This window comes from Oxyura jamaicensis, chromosome 5, assembly GCF_011077185.1.
Source record: "Oxyura jamaicensis isolate SHBP4307 breed ruddy duck chromosome 5, BPBGC_Ojam_1.0, whole genome shotgun sequence".
Classification (NCBI taxonomy): Eukaryota; Metazoa; Chordata; class Aves; order Anseriformes; family Anatidae; genus Oxyura; species Oxyura jamaicensis.
In genome coordinates this window covers 30822768-30841827 of record NC_048897.1, presented here as the reverse complement: position 1 = coordinate 30841827, position 19060 = coordinate 30822768, and the positions used below count along the sequence as shown (strand labels likewise).

At 47.7% G+C, this 19060-nt stretch overlaps 1 protein-coding gene across 10 annotated transcripts in view; it reads right to left on the bottom strand.

Annotated features, from left to right (window-relative positions):
• PHF21A (PHD finger protein 21A) overlaps positions 1–17730 on the bottom strand; it is a 136836-nt gene extending 119106 nt beyond the window's left edge. For 4 of the 10 annotated variants that reach the window (XM_035327348.1, XM_035327340.1, XM_035327350.1 and 1 more), the window contains exon 1: positions 17273–17729. The gene's annotated coding sequence lies outside the window, so the exon portion shown is untranslated. Of the gene's footprint in view, positions 1–16507; positions 16530–16679; positions 16849–17272 lie in introns of those variants that run through there. The other 6 variants (XM_035327349.1, XM_035327345.1, XM_035327344.1 and 3 more) reach the window with 5 other exon arrangements.
• Between the last annotated feature and the right edge of the window lie 1330 nt (positions 17731–19060).

The following is a 19060-nucleotide window of genomic DNA, read 5'->3' as shown; positions in this document are numbered from 1 at the left end:
TAACAAGGACCAGGGCTAAGCCTGTGCACGTTTGTGACTGATCTGGCAGAAGGGGAGGTTACACGTTACCACTATTTCCATTACTGCAGGAAGTTAGGACGAAAGCAAACCTCAAAGAGTTGCACGGGATCTGATACTACCAAATGACAGCTTTGTCATTTTATTGTCCCCGCATTGACAAAAGCAAAGTAACAGAGGAAAAAAATAACCCTAGCTATAAATACACAATGAGGAGTCTCAACTGGACATTACTACTCGGGAGAAAGATCTTGAGTTTGTTGCAAGCAAACGGTTCAGCCCACAGCAGCAAGAAACCAGAGAAAGATGTCAGAAACACAACAAAAAACAGGGAGCATTCTGCTGTGATGCATGCTACGTGTAGCTCTGGCCACTCCACCTCCAAAAGGGAGAGCTCCAAAGGGCATGGAGGGGAATGACAGCTAGAGAGCTTGTGTAAAACAAGCGAAACTAGTTTTCTCACATCGACCCACCCTGCACACAGAAAATAGAGTTAAACTGCGGGGAGCTTGCTGCTGTGGGGCACTGGAAGCAACAAATACAACTGAGTTCAAAAAGGCACCAAGTTCCCCTATAATTAGTTTGAAGTTGCTATTCACAGGCAGCAGCCCAAATGCAGCTTCCATCTCAGGCAGCGGCTAAGCAAGTGTCTGTCAGAAACTTACCCTGTTAATATTTCAGCAGCTGACAGGCTTCACCCATTTCCTACGCTGTTCAGTCAGCTGCTGCTGCTGGCCACTGATAAAGGCAAGATGCTGGCTTAGATGGACGTTTGGTCCTTTCATTTTGGTTCCTTCATTTAATCACATCGAGCAACCATACCAGCACACGTCTCGGGTTGTTTCGGAGCTCAGTTCTTTCGGTAAATAAGCCAGGCTGTAATTCACGCATGTAATGTTAAAAGCAGGAATTGCAGCTTCTGAAGCAGAAACCAAACTGTCCTACGCCTGCTGTATGATACAAAGCATCACTAAAAAGACAAAAAACTAAAATTAAAAGTATCAAGGATGTGACTTTTTTTACATAACCCGTTTTACTGATACGTCTCCTGTCAGCCCCACACTAACCAGGATGTCAGCCCAAGGAGACTCAGGCCGTTGTCTCTTAACCGAGGAAGTGCCAGAAAGCTGGAAAGCAGTGCTAAACATCAGCTGTGGGTGTTCGCTGGAAAAACTGCCAAGACCCATTTAAGACTGGCAACGACTTGGCTTTCTCCCAGCTGACCAGAGGAAAGATCTCCTGAACCAATGGATTCAAAGAGAGCATGCAGATGAGTGTCTGACTCCTCTCCAAGAAAATGAAATCTGCCGAACGACCAGGTCCTGCCTGACCCTGGAGCAGCGCTGGATGCTCTCCTTTCTGACACAGAAGTCTAGCTGAAGTACTCCTGCTGAAGAAAATGCATGACCTCAAGCTGAGGCCCAGGACAAACACTGAACAGAATTATGCTAGAAAGTGCTGCAAATTGTGCTGGAAAGCACTGCCTAAACAATTTGGTGAATGTCTGCTTTCTCATCACTGTCAGCCTCCTCCTCTTCTGACAGATGAGCTTTTGAAGATAGCCAAACTGAGAGCCATGCAGGATAAACAAACAGGTCTCAGTCTGTGAATCCTGACACAGAAGTTTCATTTTCTAGAGCCCAAATTACAAAAGGTCTGGAAAACAAAGCAAGCGTCCTGTATATACCACCTTTGAGTATTGCTGTAGGCAGCCCGATGAAGATGGATGCTCCTAATAAGCTTATCTTTAACTGGAACAAGCAAGTATCAAGGAAAAAAAAATGCATAAGAAAAAACAGAAGCTTTGTGATCAGTTTCATGAAGACACAAACATCGCCTCAATACAATTACTGCTCAGCTACAGTAGTGAGAAAGCTGACCATGATCCAGTTTACATGAAAAATCTCTTAGGTCACACAAAAAGACAACAAGATAAACATTTCAAGCTGCTCCACATTATGTTTCGGTTTCACATAGGGGGCAGTCTGATTTTGCTATTTAAATAACCTTCTGCTCGCAGAATCACTCAGGTTGGGTGTTTTTTGTTTTGACTTTTCGTTAGTTGTTTTCTTTTGGGAGCGAGGGTTGCTGCCTAGGCCAGTAACAGCAGAGCTGGTCCTGCTGTGGGAGGAGGAACCAGCAGCACAGTGCCCTCATCATCCTAAAGATCATTTGTGCAAACTACACAGACAACAAACAGCACTACAAACCAACAACTCAAAGAAACCAGCACTCTTATTTGTGGCTGGGAACTTCAGATTTACCAGATGTTTTCTCACTTCTTATTGTCTGTCACAGGCTGAACGTTTCAGGTTGAATTTGTTGGTATCCCCAGGGGAACTGAAGGAAGGTTTAATCATAGCACGTGCTCGTACTGAATGTATTCATGTTTCAGTGCTTCTGCTGATAATCCATGAAAGAAAATTTCTCTCTTCTCCATCCCACCAGTAAGCCCAGCACAGATGCACAATCTGTCTTCCAGATGCAGAACCTGGATGCATAACTTCCCTTCTGATGCATCCCATCTCTCACTAAGACCAAATTCGAGTATCAAGAAAGGTATAACAGAGCTCCCAGTGGTACCAAGCAACCTCTCAAATCTCATTCATAATACAAAACAAACACATATCCTCTGGCTCTCCTCCTCAGTCCAAGATCAGGTGATACTACTTCAACAACTACAAAGGAAAACCCAGTTGATTCCAATAGGTTCCAAAACATGGGCAGTGATTTTGAGGAATCTTCTCACACATTAGGCCATGTGGAGACAGAGGAAGAAGTAGACAACTATACGGATGTCTCCAGATTTATGCCCATTTGCCTGCAATCCCAAGCAATTGGTCCTAGCAGTGATGCCGGCTGAACTTTCCAGTGTGCTCTCCCGTTGCTTTCACACTGCTATGATGCTTGCACACAAAGCAGACTGCTTCCTCTGACAACACAGAGAACAAGAATTCAAACTTTTCTCTCCTTAAAAATGCAACCCCAGCTAACACAATCCCTTCAGATCTCAGGCCTTTAATGCCAAGGCAATATAGCAAAATTATTTTAGGAACATTATTTCACTAAGCAGTGGTGATGTCAATGGGCCTAGCTGCTAACAAACAGTAAGTACAGCAATTACTAAAATGTTAGGACAAGATATTCCAGGAAGTTTCAATACACCCTATCTATAACTCAAGAGATCAGCAAAAGCAAAGAATTTACTTTACAGAATTCACATCACAGAATAATGAATGAGACATGACAGTTCCTGAAGTTGCCTTGTATTTGGCCTTGAAGCTGTCTCCACAGTTACAGAGTTGAGATGTCACAACATAAAAACACTTCAGTAAAGAGACTACTAAAACAGATTACTGCTGAACGCCAACCCAAGGCTTATACAGAGCTAGTGACTCAAAATATGAACAACTAATGAAACATTAGAAGAGCATATGCCAAAGTTCCTAAGCTCTAGAAATACCCTAAGATGCTGGCTGACACCACAAACAGAATGGGTTACCTGAAATTAAGGGTCATACCTGGAGATACTTCAGAAGAAGAAGAGACAGGCATGTAGAAGATCATGACTCAGTATCCCACTGGAAACCAAGAGCTGAGGTCTGCTGAGGGGAGTCACTGAATCAGCCACATGAAGTTCCAAGCACCAGACCCGCACCTTTAAGCGAGCTATTTACCCTAGACGCTGAAGCATATAACAAAAAGGGAGCCAGACATCCCGTGTTTGCTTTGGAATATATTTTCATGAGCAGCACTAGAAGAGTTAGTGGAAGCAACGCTGGACCCAGTCATCTAGGAGAAACTCTGAAACTTGGGTATTGCTGATGCAGCTGATTTTCCACTTGGAAAAGGGGTTTGTCCAAATTAACCGAGTAAGATATCTGTCCCTGAACACTACTCACTCAGGAAAACTGGAGAATTCTGCTCACATAAGCTGTATACAGAATAGTTTTACCAAGTGGCTAAGACTTCAGCACTGATGAAACTGGTTATTTTTGCTGTGCATTGAACTGTTTCATGCAACTAGCTACATTTAGTCTTTTGTACCAGACTCGTAAGACATGATACAGAAACACAGTGATATTATGCACCACAGATATTGGAAGCATTCATCCACTGATCAGAGACAACACACATTCAGAGATGTTTCAATCTGGTAAATGTAAGTGCTAACCTTAACTCTGACCCTCTGGGTGCATTAAGAATATGCACCCATGTAGTGGCATCTGTAGAAACACAATCATGCTTGCAAGGTAATATGCAATTTCATGTATTAATTGTACTAGAATGCAAGGGAGCCAGAAGGGACAAAAAAAAAAAAAAAAAAGAGAGAAACCACCACCACCACCTTTCTGCTATATTTTTTCAGGCTCTGTAGAACTTAACTCTGGACTCTTTCCGTACATCAGTGCTTACCTATGCAACTCCACACTTTCACGGGATTTTAAATTCTCATTTATTAATCATCACTTCCCCTATGCATTAAAAGGTCTCCTATCCTTACTCGAAGGCCCACTTTTCTTTCTACCCAAGATAACCTAAACGAAGAATAGGTCCCAAACTCCAAAACCAAAAGTACCTTATTTATTTTGTATGACCCGTTTTACAAGAATCTCCACTCCTCTGGGGCAAGCACTGTTTATTTGTGCATCCCCCAATCAGTAAATTGGTTTTAGGCTTGTTTTTGTTTATAACATAACGACATTCAGGACTTGAAGAAAGCAGACTACTGACTGGATTAAACACAAGAGCACAGGCCTCTTCTTCTAGGTTAAAGTCTTCAATAAACTTATCACAAAGCAGAATAGAAGAATGTATTTCTTCCTCAGTTTCTAGCCAGAGACATGAGAAAAGTAATACTCACCAGACTGACCTGTTATCTTTCAAGTGAAGCAGATTCTCAAGTAATAAGAGGCACACCTATACTCAAGTGAATAAACTGTGCTGATTCACAACAGCAGATTGCCTGGGCCAAATTCCATGCAGTATTAACAAATCAACAGGAAGCACTCCAAAATTATTACACTGATGTGCTCTCATCTTCCTTCCCCTACATTCCAGTCAGCTGGCACTCTCATTGCTCCCTGTAAGTATACAGGCACAGGTATCAGCCTCAAATTCTGCCTCCTCCTTCCCTTTTATTATGTTTCTCCCTCCTCACCCTTTAAAAGCCTTTTTTTTTCCCCTTCCTCTCACAAGCACACAAACGAGAACGGTAGCATCTGGAGAATGGTATTTGTAGCTGAGGTAGTCACACTCAGTGTGGGAGTACTGATGGTAGTCACTAATCTGAAAGGAAGGATTCAAGTAACCATACACTTACTAGAAGTTCTTTTCTTCTCAAAACCATGATTATTCAATATAAGTAAAAAGATTTACACGCTAGATCACATCAACATAGCCCTGAATCACCGGGCCGACCTAACACGGAATCACTAAGTATACAATTAGTGTTTAACGGAAGAAAAGCTGAGTGCAAGACTCCTGTACAATGAAAGTAGACTTCTGCTACAGGAAAAACAAAGCGTCCGAAACACGGCTTTGCAATTACACTGGCTGCCATGGGTATTTAACTGATTGTTTCCTAAGAATAGGAGCACTGAAATGTAGTTTTATCCGGTTTTATAGGTAAATCATAATGCTGATGGAGAGTGAAAAAGTAGCACAGAGCATGGTGATTCCACCTCCTAAGGAAACAGACCAGCCGTGTGAAGGAGGCTGCTGCTAGCAGTCAGTCACCCCTGTCCATCATGTGACTTTTATTACCAAGGAGCTAGGAAATATCCCCAGGGATTTCACCCAGGGGAGAAGGCAGTGACACACTGGTAAGGGACACTCTTCTTTCAGGCCCCCCTCACATCACCACATCCTTCACCTGCTCTCCTGGGTCCTGCCGGTTCCACTCAGACAAGAGCCCTACTGTCCGAGGAAATGGGGACGGCCACCACGCAACAAGAGGGCTTGCCAGAGCAGCAGTCGCCCCGACAGGACACAGCAACACAGGCACTAAACCAGTGCCACACAGGACACAGCAGCAGCAAGGCTGTAGGATTTTCAGACTGACACTTGCAATGATACGTTTGTGATCACGGCACCACTGTGCTGTCAGCAGTGACCAGCATTACTGCAACTTCTGTGCAAAGTTACTCTTTAAACAAACTCTGTTTTATACAAGCTAATGCCCAGATTTTTGATGGTTCTATGGCTGTGCTAGAAAAGGTGTTTAAATGTATTTGTCTCCACACACATATGAGTTCTCACGTGCTCCTTTCACTACGTCGTCCTTACACGCTCCTCTCCCTGCTGTTCCACGGACAGCTTTCTGTTAGTTAAATCCCACTGGGAAAAATCCCAGCTTCTCTCTGTTTAGACTCCTGTCATTACACACTAGAAAGCAGGGAAGAAAGCCATGAGGACCACAAATAAAGTTTATTGCATGCTTTCAAGCCCCTTCTAACATAACTTCAGACCCCAAGAAGACCACGCGAGCCTTACAGTCTACTGGATTACCACAGATTACAACACAGAAAGCAACACACAGAAATCCAAACCTAATCATAATACAAGGGAGGTTTCATAGCCGAAGGCTATGTATCCCAAAAAAATTAAAGGAAAAAGTTCCATGGATAGTATTTTATCACCTTTCACATATTATGCAAGAATTCCAGAGGAAGCCGCAAGAGTTTGATACACCTGAGAGAAAATAAAGACGTGCCTCGTATGTAACACTTTCCACGCACAACAAGCAGCGATTGAACAGATGCTTGTTCCCTTCCTTATTAAAATCTTTCAAAAGCCTTACAGTAAGTCAGCTTATGTGAACATTGCTGTAATCATCCATCATATCAAAATTTTATCTGGCATACATTAAAAACAGTAGTTTTGGACAAAACAATAGTGGGTAGAGAAGGACAAATTAAGTTAAAAAAGGGAAACTGGGAAAAAGGTCCCAGGTTCTGAGGAGTACCTGTTTGTCTCACACCAGGGAGGCACAAATCTGAGATCAATCTTCTCACTGATGCAATTTTGTGGCAATGGCAGCACAAAACAAGAAGCCAGGTACTTGTATTAACATGGTCACAGACCTATGCTGAACTAATCAACTGAGGACATAGTGTTATTCCAGTCAGGAACAACCCAGAGCATGCATTTAAGAGCAACAGGCCAACAACGTCACATTTTGACTGGCTGCAAAAGCTGCAGCTCATCATCACAGGAAAAGATGTTTGATTAAATTAAACACTGCACGATCTATTAGAGTTCTGCATCAACAGCCAGGCATCCAAGTATCATTCTCGCAAGAAGTCAGGTAGGAGAAGATGTTGTGAGCTTTAAGCCTAGAAAAAATTGCCATGCAGGGATGGGAATTGACAAGAGTTACCTGAAGGGAGGACATTTCCTTGTTTACTTAAGAGCATGAAATTCACAGGGAAATAGAGCTGGTGAAATATACCAAAAAACAGGCAGGCAATGGAAACAGACTGATTCTGAAACAAGTCTCAGGGTGACAAATCCACTGGTTTCAGCAGAATTTTCTGAGAATGCAGAAAAAGAGGTATGGTGAGATTCGTCTTCGGGAGAGGGAGAATTGCAGGTGGCTCGAGGACAGATACCTGGTGTTCAGAAACAGCGCAAGCCTTCCCAGTCCTTCCCAAGTTATTCCTGGCCAGAATACACTCTGAAAGGGAAGCAAGGGAAGCACAGTTGGCCTCCCCAGGTCACTGACAAGAGCATCCTTAACACGGCAAATTCATACTACACACAACAAGAGATTTACATGATAAAGATGTTTATCAGAGATGGTTATTGCAAGGTAAGCAGCAGCAAAAGAGTAATGTATCTGTGGCTCCAGTCAGATCCAAACCAACAAAAAGCTTCATTATAGGGACAGGTGATTGTAGTCCGTTTACAAAGTTATGAAAAAGCTTTGTTGCTTTATTATTATATCATTATTATTTTTAAAATCCATTACACATCAGGTTATGTAAATTTCAGGCTGAACATCTCATTCCAAGCAGATTTGTCCTACTGGCAAGAAAGAAGAGAAAGACAATTCCTCGGACACGTCAAGGACTAATTTCTGGCTTTCATGTAAAATTTTGTTGCGTTAGCAAATTAAATGGAAGCCCTGAATATTCCATGTTCTTACAAAGCTTTACAGGAGCTCGATATTACCCGACTTTTAAAGGAACAGCAAAGAGCCCAGGAGGCAAAATAACTGGTATGAGATCCAAGGGGCAGCAGCAACGTCAGAAACAGCATCCAGATTCTTCAAGCCTTGTCAAGTGCTTCAGCCCTTTAAAACTACCTTTTTTTGGGGGAAAAAGAATGAAGTCACGGTACTCCTGATTCAACAGCAGCTTTCCCATCAGCTTCAGCAGGGTCAGGATTTCCTCCCAGATCAGGACACGTTTGCTCTTAGGAGATAAGAGATACTTTTAGAAGAGCTTTTTCTTTACAGCTATGCATCGAATCCTTTTGTACATCCCTATTACCCACATTCCTTATCTGCAATACCCTGCTACAGCAGTGTTACAAGGGGCACCGTCACAGGCTCTCTACGGAGGGTAAAACGTCCTTGAAGGACGAGATACATCGTTGTTCCGCTGTGCATGGATTTATCTCCGTTTCTTCTCCTGCCGGTTGTGTGGGCCCAATTGGTCAACGAAAGGGAATTTCACCCTGGCGCTGCAACAATGACAATTTTTCTAATCACGTCAATATACCAAGAGTAACTATTTAGCTAACCATGTGTACCCTCAGCAATTTGCTCCCCATGGGCTGCGTAGGGGCTGGGAACCCTTAAAGCAAACTACATCACTATTAACAAGCACTATTAACAGTTACAGCACACACAAGGTTTTAGATGAGGCTCTGTACAGATTTACTTTTTTGTATCTGTTTTAAACAGAAGCATCAGCAATGTACAGGGTGTACAAGGCATCGGTGCTGACAAAATACATTTCCTGCCTCAAGAAAGCTATTACCACCTAAATATCTGTAGTATTTATAATCTGTACACAGGTGAAGGCGAGAGCAACTTTGTCATTTTTTTTTAAAAAACACAACTATGAAGTAAATATACACCCTGAATTTATATTGAGGAGAATTCTGTGACAGTTTCCAAAATAAGGATTTTGTCACACAGACCTAGATATAAGCTAATTATGGTGAATACACAGAAGCTACTTTCCAATATTAGAAGTCTGGAGGTCCTGATCTTACTACTGCTAATAAGCATGCTGATTTTAGGCATTCAGATACTCCCTCCAACTTCTGCAAGGCTGAAAGTAAAACACAAGTTTTTGCAAGACTGGAGCTCTCATTAATCTCTTCAAAAACACCAAAAAGGTTCACTTCATATTACTTGGCACTTAACTCTAAGTCTTTTTTATTATTATTATTATTTCACACAAACTCAAGAACAAATAAATTGACTGGGATCAAGAGTTCAAGTTAAATGTTTGCTTACTTAAAAATTAAGACAACTGCAGTATCCAAGACTTGGCACGCGAGACTACGGCAAATATTAAACTTGCTACCGGCCTGACAATTGCAATCATGTTGATGTCCAGTTTAACTTGAGCAAACTCCACTGAACAGAAGCTAATGACCTGTGTGAAACTAAGTAATTCTTACCGATACACACCGGCAAAGAAAAGGAAAACTTTTGGGAAGTTCCTATTCCTCTGTCGCTGATCCAGAAACACTTCTCTTTCCTCAACGTGGGCTCCACACAAGTTCCAGTGTAACGGCAAGGGCTGAGGTACGCCTGGTTGAAACCACGCAGCTACACTGGGCTCCGTGTCCCACCAACTGCCACCTAGCATGGATTCTATGCCTCCACGGCGACCACACGATGTCACCAAGCCTGCCACCGCACCCCCGGCACCACTTCACTTGGAACAACAGCATGGCCGAGGTGACCTCAGCAGGCAGAAAGATGTTCAAAGCCCCTGTCCCCATGGCACAAGTCCAGGGCAGCGGCCAGCAGCACTTCACAAGGAGAACGCGACACCAGTAGCTGCAAAGGAAGCTACCTCCTGCCACGCATTTCCATCCATAACATTACCTTGAAAGTTGCAAAATTTCCCGAAGACATAGCAGGATACTTGCAGTCACAGCTGAAACGAGGGATTAGTGCAATTACTTACGTACTCTTTGTACAAAAGCACATGTGCAGTCAGAGGACTTACTTCATCAACTGCTTTTCCCTGAAGACACTCCGCTGGAAGCTGACTTTGACTCATAAACAAACGTGTGTGCTGCTGCACAGCGGTAGCAGCCAGCTGCCCGCTAGGAACCGCACACGGTGCTGATGACTCGGTTTGCAGGGCACCACAGCATCCTTCGCTCATCACCTCCAGCCTCAAACTTCTGCCTGCAGAAACTACAGGTCCCAGGATGCATTAGCTCGGCACTTGCCAGGCAAGCCGCTCCGACAACGACAGAGCACTGCACGCTGGGGGCCGTAGTTCCCCCCAGCCGCACTCGTACCGAAGATGAGCCCAGATGTAGGCCATATTGCACGCCTGCACGGGCCAGCACGCACAACCGCACTCGGAGGCTGCTGCCAGGTAAGCGGTCGAGAGCTGCTTCCCACAGGGCGAAGGAATTAAGGCGACAACCACTCCAGTACGAACACGCATCAGCTAACCAGTAACTCCCCAACAGCCATCAGCTGTTCAGCTACTTTCAAGCATGAGGAACGGACTGCGGCTTTTAACAGCTCTAAGTGCAGTCAGATTATTTTTCTTCCCAGGACTGCTAGGTTTATTAACATTAATGCCTGTTTTCAAAGAGTGCTCTTCAGAATATCAATAGGAAAAGTGTGTTTGGTGAGGGGCACGTTGTCCCTGCCCAGAATTTAGTCAGCTGGAAAGCAATTGCTCCCCTCCTCCATTTCTACAACATACTGAAGCACGAGCTTGCCTCTCTTCCAAAAAGAAGCAGAGCTTAGCTGAAAATTAAATAGCTGTATCTCAGCGTAGGCCTCAGAGAAGAATACGCTGTACTTCAGCAAAGGGAAGGGCAGCTCCCCCTACCAGTCTGTTCTAAGAAGGTTTTAATCAAGGAAGGAAACAACCAGTGATCAAAACGAACAAGTCTTCCTTGTTGTTGTTTTCCTCCTTCTCCTCCCAAGCCCTGGATTTTTATTATCGTTAAAAACCGATGATACGCACAGATAATTCCATCCAGTCCCTCGTACATTTCAGTAGGCTTTGTAGAAAGGCACAGCCCTGGCAGCATTTTCCAGCTAGCAAGCAGGAACGCAGCTCCCGCAAACACCCATGGAGGAAAAGGGACAGAGGCTGTGAACCCGGAGAACGGCGGCGTCCCATCGCACTGGGAGGATGAGCAGGGACGCCCCGGCCATCTGAAAGACGTCCTCGCGCGTTTCCCTGCGCAGGCAAAAGGCCTCAGAAGCATCTAAAGGTTTTGTCAATACAGCAATACTGTCCATAGGCCAAAGACAGCTGTTGCCATAGTTACTATCAGCCAGCTTATCAGAAAATAATTATTGCAATTACTCAGAAGTTTTGTTAAAACAATTTGAAGCTTCAATAGGATGGCACTCGATCTCCCCAATTAACTGTTTGCGACCACGCTGCCGTCGGGATCCGCACGGTTAACGACGCCTGGATCGGCAGGGCTGGAGGGGAAAGAATCGATGTTCCCTCTCCCTTTCAAGTACTGACAGCTTGCATTTTGCAGGCAGCAGCACGGAAACCGAACCAACACGGAGCTCTCCTGCTACGCACGAGTCTTCCTTTCGCAGGCCCGAAGACAGAGTCCGAGAGCAGGCCATCTTAGAGACACGGGCTCAGATCTCCCCTCATTTGCTTTAACCACTCACATATCTGTACTCCAGTTCAACAAAATGCACCGGCCACGCTTCCCAAACATCTCTCTAATTAGACATGCAACGGCAGAGTTCCTCATTTTAAGAGGTAAACACCACAATTTCTGCAGCAAGGCAACTTGGTAACACTCCCTTTTGTCCTACGAGCACGGCACTGCCAGGTGGAGGGGCAGGATCTGGGAAGCACACCTTTTAAGCAAGCAGACATTAAAATAGCGTGGAAGCAGCGCGACCACGGCCCGCGAGACAGCTCGTGCTAAGCAGAGCCTCGCTCCTTACGTACCGTACGTAAACGCACTCCTGCTGGTAACAACAAGCAGCAGGCTGGGGGGCTGCTCGCCTTCTGGTGGGGGCCTGGGGTTCTCCTGCAGCGTATTTCGAGCATAAAATCTCTAGTCAGAGGGCAAGCGTGTGCAGTGACAACGAACGAGACACCTCGGGTAAGAAGGAATGAATGTTCAATAGGTCAAACCACCTCGGCACGCACAGAGCTTTTAAGGCACGGGGTACTTGATAATTCCTATGGAGACATTAAAGACGTAAACAGCAAAGTATAAAATAAATGCTGCAGAGAAACCTATACCAAGTAGCACGTTCTTTCCTCAAAAGCCTGGGATGATCAAAGTATTAAAACAAAAGGCTCCGTGGCAAAGTTGAGGCTTTGTTAGGGGAGCAGCCATAGCGCTCATTTCAGCCCAAAGGAAGGGATCTTTCTGAACTTCCTACAGATTTAAAAATTACTTTAAAAGACGGGTGATTCTAATTGTAAAGTCTGATTGTTACGTGAGCTCACCTTTCCTCAGCACTAAATACATTTTTAAAAGCTCTTGATTTTTGTACTTCTTAAAGCCATCCTATATCTACACTTGCCACTTTGCTTTTGTGAGGTTTTAACGTAACAAAGGCAGAGTCGAACAACTTAAATTCATACTTTGCCAATGTTAATAGTAAGGAACTTGGTAAGGTGCAGGAGCCATAAATCATTTAGAACTTCGAAACACACGGGGTTTGTGTATATTTTTTCCTCTTTTGAATTGAGACTATATTTGTACTAAAAAAAAGAAAACACAAAGTTTCCCCCCCAACTGTAAATAAACTTCTTTTTTGCCTGCATAATGCATATCTCCACCATCAGCACAAGCCAGATACCAGCTTAGTGCTGTACTGAACATGAAATATTAATGCTGGAGACCTATAAAAACTATCCTTCAGTTCACCCTCTATTTACAGGGTACAGTAGCAGATATCCTACCCCTCGTGCTCAGTGGACACCTCAAGCCCCTTCTGTGCGCTGCCCTACCTTGCCAGCACGCGGCTCGTTCCTAAATAACCTTTGTGCAGTTAAAATACATCAGAAACAGGATGTGAGCGGCTTTCTGGCACAGAGTAATTGCACAAGGGCAATTCACGAACATGCAGGAGCCAGGCCTTTGTGGAGCCTCACACTTCTAGCACACAGCCACGCATGCGACTGCACAGTCGTGAGCATAAAGGGTGAAGGGGACAGTAAAGAAATGCTATTAGAAGCTTAATAATAGGTTTTCAGTGCTGCCCCTTCCACACAAGGAGCCTCTCGTAAAGGGCAGGCTGCCTAGCGGCTCACATCGCCACGCAACGCCCCTCCAAAAATCAAAGCCCCGTCGCTCTGTGAAGGTCTTTCTGGAAGATTTCAAACAAACAAAGCCAAGAAGCAACAAAACCAAAACAAGAGTAAAAAGGCTAAGTCACCAACATATGTTTCTCACGTGATGCTCGTCTTGAGTTTCTGGTAGCGCACAAGGTACCCATCCCGCACGGAACAAGACAGCCCTTCAAGGTTCTCACAGACGGGTGTTCAGAGGAAAGAGAAAGCTCCCTTCTAAACAAGCTCCAACAGCATCAATCCACCTCACTGAATAAGTTCCTCCATGGCTCTACGAATAAATATTAAGGAACTGGAAAGCTACAACATGTTCGTATAAACAAGCTGCACGAGCAACCTAAGGGATAGCTCACTATTACAGCTTTCCAACGGCACTCGGAATTTCACAGCTTTCTAAGGAGCCACTACAACACATTTTATTTTTCTAGAAGAAAAAAAAGATGCCTAAAAATGTTCTCGGTTGTACAGATCTCGTCCAAGCATTTTTTTAAATTAGAGTTTCCCTGGTGAGGTTTAACAGACACACACACTAAACCTCATCTCTTGAAACAGATGTAAAGTTGGAGCAAGAACTATTTAGGACCAATACCTGAAACACAGCTGAAGCTGAATGGCCTAGGGTAAAGAGATCTTTACAAAACCTAAACTGAAGGCAGAGATCTTACTGCCCAGCCACAAAACACACAAGCATTTTTCTCTGAACTACCAAAAATTCAGTTTCCTACTTCTTCTCTAAGTTCTTTGAAGGAAGTATTCTGTTTTCATTCCCTAGAGGAAGAAAAGCAAGCCCCACCGCCACCACCAAATGCCTTCTCCCACCTCACAGCAACTCCAGGTCAGGACGCACAAAAAGAGCAAAGACAAAAAGCTTTCGGCTAGGAATCTAAAGATGAATAATATAATTACAAAGCATTCCCTAAGTTACACACTACAGCAGCCAGGTTAGTTAACTGGAAACCACTGCGACCCACGGCAGGCTCCGTGCCAAGCTTCTCACCACTCAGGTCCCTTCAGCTACAGCCGGGGCACGGCGCAGGTGATAGCCAGCGAGTCCCCGGTGAGCGAGCACCTACCTTCGGGCGCACGACTGGCCTCGTAAGACCTTGAAATGCTATTCTATACGCACTAGTACGCGACACGAAATCAATGGGCAGAGAGGTTGCTTAATGCTCCCTCTGTATCAGCGCAAACTTCTGGATGATAATAACTACCAGACGATAATCTGATTTCTCTGCCACAGTAAGGCTGGAAGGTTTAAAAACCACGCAGAAGCACCGTCTTTTTTTTTTTTCTTAAATACAGATTTAAAGGTTCGTTTACTAAACAACAGAATTCTTTATTTAAAAAAAATAATAATTAAAAAATCCCCTCCCTCCCCCCCCCCTCCCGAAAGAAACAGCTTCATTCAGCTACCACGAAATGCCCATGTACAAATAAAATTCCCAGACGCTGTGGATCTTCTTGCTGAAGTCCGGTGGTTAACCCCTCCAACTAATAGGGGTGCTGGTGCATAGTTTTATCTTGTTTCTTTCTTTTAGCATCCTGTTCTCACTGGTAATTTAATGTCAGTATTTAGATACAAACTATAAAGTTATATTATACGCAGCCATTAACAAGCTTCATGTGAAAGTTTGAGCATTACATGTTTACATGTGTACAAGTCATGAATTTTAGACTTCTGTCTCTCCAAGGCTTTGAAAAGCATGTTATTTCCTTCACAGATCAAGCCTGAGAATTAGGCTCTCTTCATCGAAGTTAAACATCTCCCTGCTCTGTAGCATACCCAGCCTCCCCAGCTAGCTCCGGGCAAGCAAGGGAAAGCCAGAGGAAACTGAATGACAAAACTGAAACCACTCAGGTGTCTTCACTGTTACAAACAAGTACAGTGAGGACAGGAAAAAAAAAAAAAAGGTAAACAGACAGCCCAAACGCTTTTCATTTATGATACCCGAGAATCTACAGCTCAGAGGAAAAGAAGCTACATTTCTGTGTTTGGGTGCATGGGAGCACCTTAAGATGACGAGGAGCACCAGCAGGTCTAGCTAAGGAAACTTCAGCAGCCCAGAGGAGCCAGCTCCTCGCAAGCCCTGCCACTGCTGGGCGCGTGCCCCTACCTGCATCTCCCACGCTCGGCCCCACAGCACGCCGCAGCGCTCGCCTTCGTCACGCCACGCACGTTATTACCCCCTGTGGGAACCTTCTACACGCAGCCTCCCCAGTGAACAAAAGTTCATTGTCAAGCTCGGCGCTTGGGCCCAAACAAACATCCAGAGGGTAGGAGGGGGGGAAAGGAGAGGAAGCGCTCCTGTCCGCAACGCCAAGGCTTGGGCAATCACCGTTACTCACAATTAAAAAGTGGGAACAGGTGTAGCAGATATCATACTTTGATAGCTGAACAAAGAATATTACAGCACGTGACCGAAATGTGATGACATTTGTTCACCAATCGAAAACAAAAGCCACTCTCCAATGGCACTCTTTCCTCCACCCCCAAGAATTAGGAACTTGGAAGTCTCTCCATATTGAAACACATCTGCTCACAGCCTCATTTTCTGACACTTGAGAAGAAGTTGAATGAGGAGCTCCATGCATTAGCCCAACGCAAATCCACCTAAAAGCCCAGGTGTACAATCCTACCCCAGACCCACCGAGCTGCAGACGTGGCTGGGGAAAAAGCTCGACCGACAACGAAGCTCGGAATAATAACGGGAAAGAAGGAAAAACAACAACAACACACGCACAAAAAGAAGGAAAACACCACCACTGAAAGGCAAGTGAAGAAAGGAGCATGCACAAGAGGACTGTACCAAATGGCAGAGTCCCACATACAGCCCCGCTCCACCTACACAGACGCAAACGCAGGAGGGAGGGAAAAAATAAAATAATAATAATAAAAAAAGAAGTCGACATCTGTAATCCCAGCAGCGGCCGTGCCAGAGCAGAAGTGTGAAATCCCAGAGGCGTCCTTGCACTGAGCTTTGTACCTGTGCAGGAAGGGCAGCCCCAGGGCGAGGGGGGCAGGAGAGACTTGCGAATAACAAGTTGCAGAAGAAACGGAATTTTCCCGGCGCTACTCGGGCCACAAAGACGAATGAAAGGAAGGAGGAGGAAGGGAGGAAGAGAAGAAAAAAAAAAAAAAAAAAAAAAAAAAAAAACCTGCGGCAGCGGCTTTACTACGAATTATCAATCACCGAGAGCGGCATCATTTCCGAGCCCGTCATAAAACTTCCCCGACAGCATCACGGCGAAGGACCCGGCCGAGAGAAAAAGGGCCTGGAAATCATCATCCCGGCGAACCCCGGAGGGGAGGGGACCAGGCTCCCTCCCTCCCTCCCCCACCCCTCCCTCCCTCTCCCCTCCCCTCCCTCCCTCCCCGGTGCAATGTGTCATCTCCTTCCCCTGCTCCTCCCCCCAACCCCAATGTGTCACCTCCTCCTTTCACCCCAAGTGTCACCCTCCTCCTCCTCCTCCTCCTCCTCCACCTCGCCCGCTCCCAAACTTCTGCCGGCGCCCGCCGGGGGAAGGGGAAGAGGAGGGAAGGGGGGGGGAGGAGGAGGAGAAGGGGGGGACACAAACACACGCCGAGGGGGGGGACACCCGCAGGACACCCCCCCCCCCTCAGCCCCCGGGGAGGGGCCGCGGCGAAGTTGGTGCTCCTCAGCGCCAAGTTGGCCGGAGAGTGGCGGCGGGGGTCGGGGGGGGGGGCAGGGGAGGAGGAGGAGGAGGAGGAGGAAGGCGGGATACTACACCCTGCTGGCGGCGGCGGCGGTGCTGCTGCGGGCCGGCCGGGGTCCCCCGGGCAGGACCTCCCTGTGGGGGGGCAGAGCTCTTCTTCATAGGGGGGTGCTGGCGAGGCCGCTCCGGCGGGGCTGCCCGCTCCTGGGCGCCCCTCGCTCTCCTCCTCGCACTTTTCTTTAAGCTAAGCGGGGAGTGGAAGATGGTAGGTTGCTCCCTTCTCCTCCTCCTCCTCCTCCTCCTCCTCTTCGCTCGGCTCTCGCCTCTCTGGGGTCCTGTTCCTTCCCCCCCTCGGCGGGGGGCTCCTCCTGCGGCGGGGAGGAGGGGGCGGGCGGGGAGGGAGGCACGGAGCCGGCGGGGCGCCGGAGGAGAGAAACTGTGACACAAAAACAAGCCGGGAAGCTCAACTCTTCTTCAATCCCATTCACCCGGCCCGGCCGCAGCACCGCTCCGCGGGATCCCTCCGCCGCCGGCCTCCCTGCTCTGCTCTGCTCTGCCTGCCTGCCTGCCTGCCTGCCTGACTGCCCGGCGCGCGCTCCCGACGCCCCGCCGGGCGCGCGCACCGGAGCCCTGAAGGAACGGGGCGAGGAAAGGGGGGGGGTCCCGGCCCGCCGCCCCCCTGCGGGGACAGCCGGGCGGCGGGGACGGGGGGACGGGGGGGGGGTGGCGGCGAGGGCGGTCTCGGCGGCTCCTCCTGAGGGGGACTACTTGACGCGTCGGTGCGGCGAATTTATTTCCCTTTGCCTAAGGAACGGGCTGTGCTGCGGCCCCCATTGCCTAGGGAAAAAGCCCGGATGTGAAGTGAGTGAAACTAAAGTCGGCCGAAGTAGGGCACCAAACTCTGCCGGGGCGGGCGGCGGGACCGGCACCGCGCCGCCATCGCCGCCGCCTCGGGGGAACCCACGGGGGCGAGTTCGCGAAGGGGGGGGACAACCAGCGCCCCCCCCCCCCCCCCCGTTTTTAATCCCCCCCCGCCCCCCCCCCCAACATACACACACACACCGTGTCCCCTCCCCCCGGCCGGCCGGCGCGGGTGCGCGCTCCCGCTGCCGGTGCCGCGCGCGGGGCCCCGCCGCGAGGGGCTCCGCACAGGAAGTTGATGCAACAGGGCCGCCGGGCGGGGGGGGGGCGCGCAGGGAGCTGGGGGGGTGGGGGGGGGGGGGGGGGGGGGAACGGGCCGCGGGAGCGCGCAGCTCCTCGTCCACTCAGCGCGCGGGCACGGCGCGGGGCCCCGCCGGGGCTGCCATGTTCCGGGCCGGGGGTGAGGGAGAGAGAAAGCGGGGGGGGGGGGGGGAATAGGTGGGTTTCGGTGCTGCGCGACAGCGAGTTTTGAGGTATTTTTGGTGTTGTTTTTTTTTTTTTTTCCCTCTTTTTAACGGTCTCGCTCCGCTTTATTCCCTCAGAACGCCGCTGAGGAGCAGCGCGGCGCGCGCGCGGCCCCGCGGGTGCCTGAGGGGACCGCGAGCGGCTGGTGTGGGGCGGCCGGGCTCCGTCCTGCTGCCGGCAGGAGAGCGGGCTGCCCGGCCCTGCTGCCCCCCGACGGGGCCGCCCAGCCCCTCTTCGGTTAATTACGGTTAATTTGCTGCTCCTCCGCCAGCCGGTTGCCGAGTTCTGGGGGGTTTGCCTGTGAACTTCGCGGCGCCGGGTGCCCGTCTTAAAGCGGCAGCTCCTGGGCTCGCGCGTTTGTGGAAGAAACTTGGGGGTATTTTTCATTAATTAAGTTCGCAGCCTGTGGGTTTGGAGATAGGAGCTGGAAGACGAGCCTTAAAGGCACAAAACCGAAAAGGTACAAAGCAAGCAGA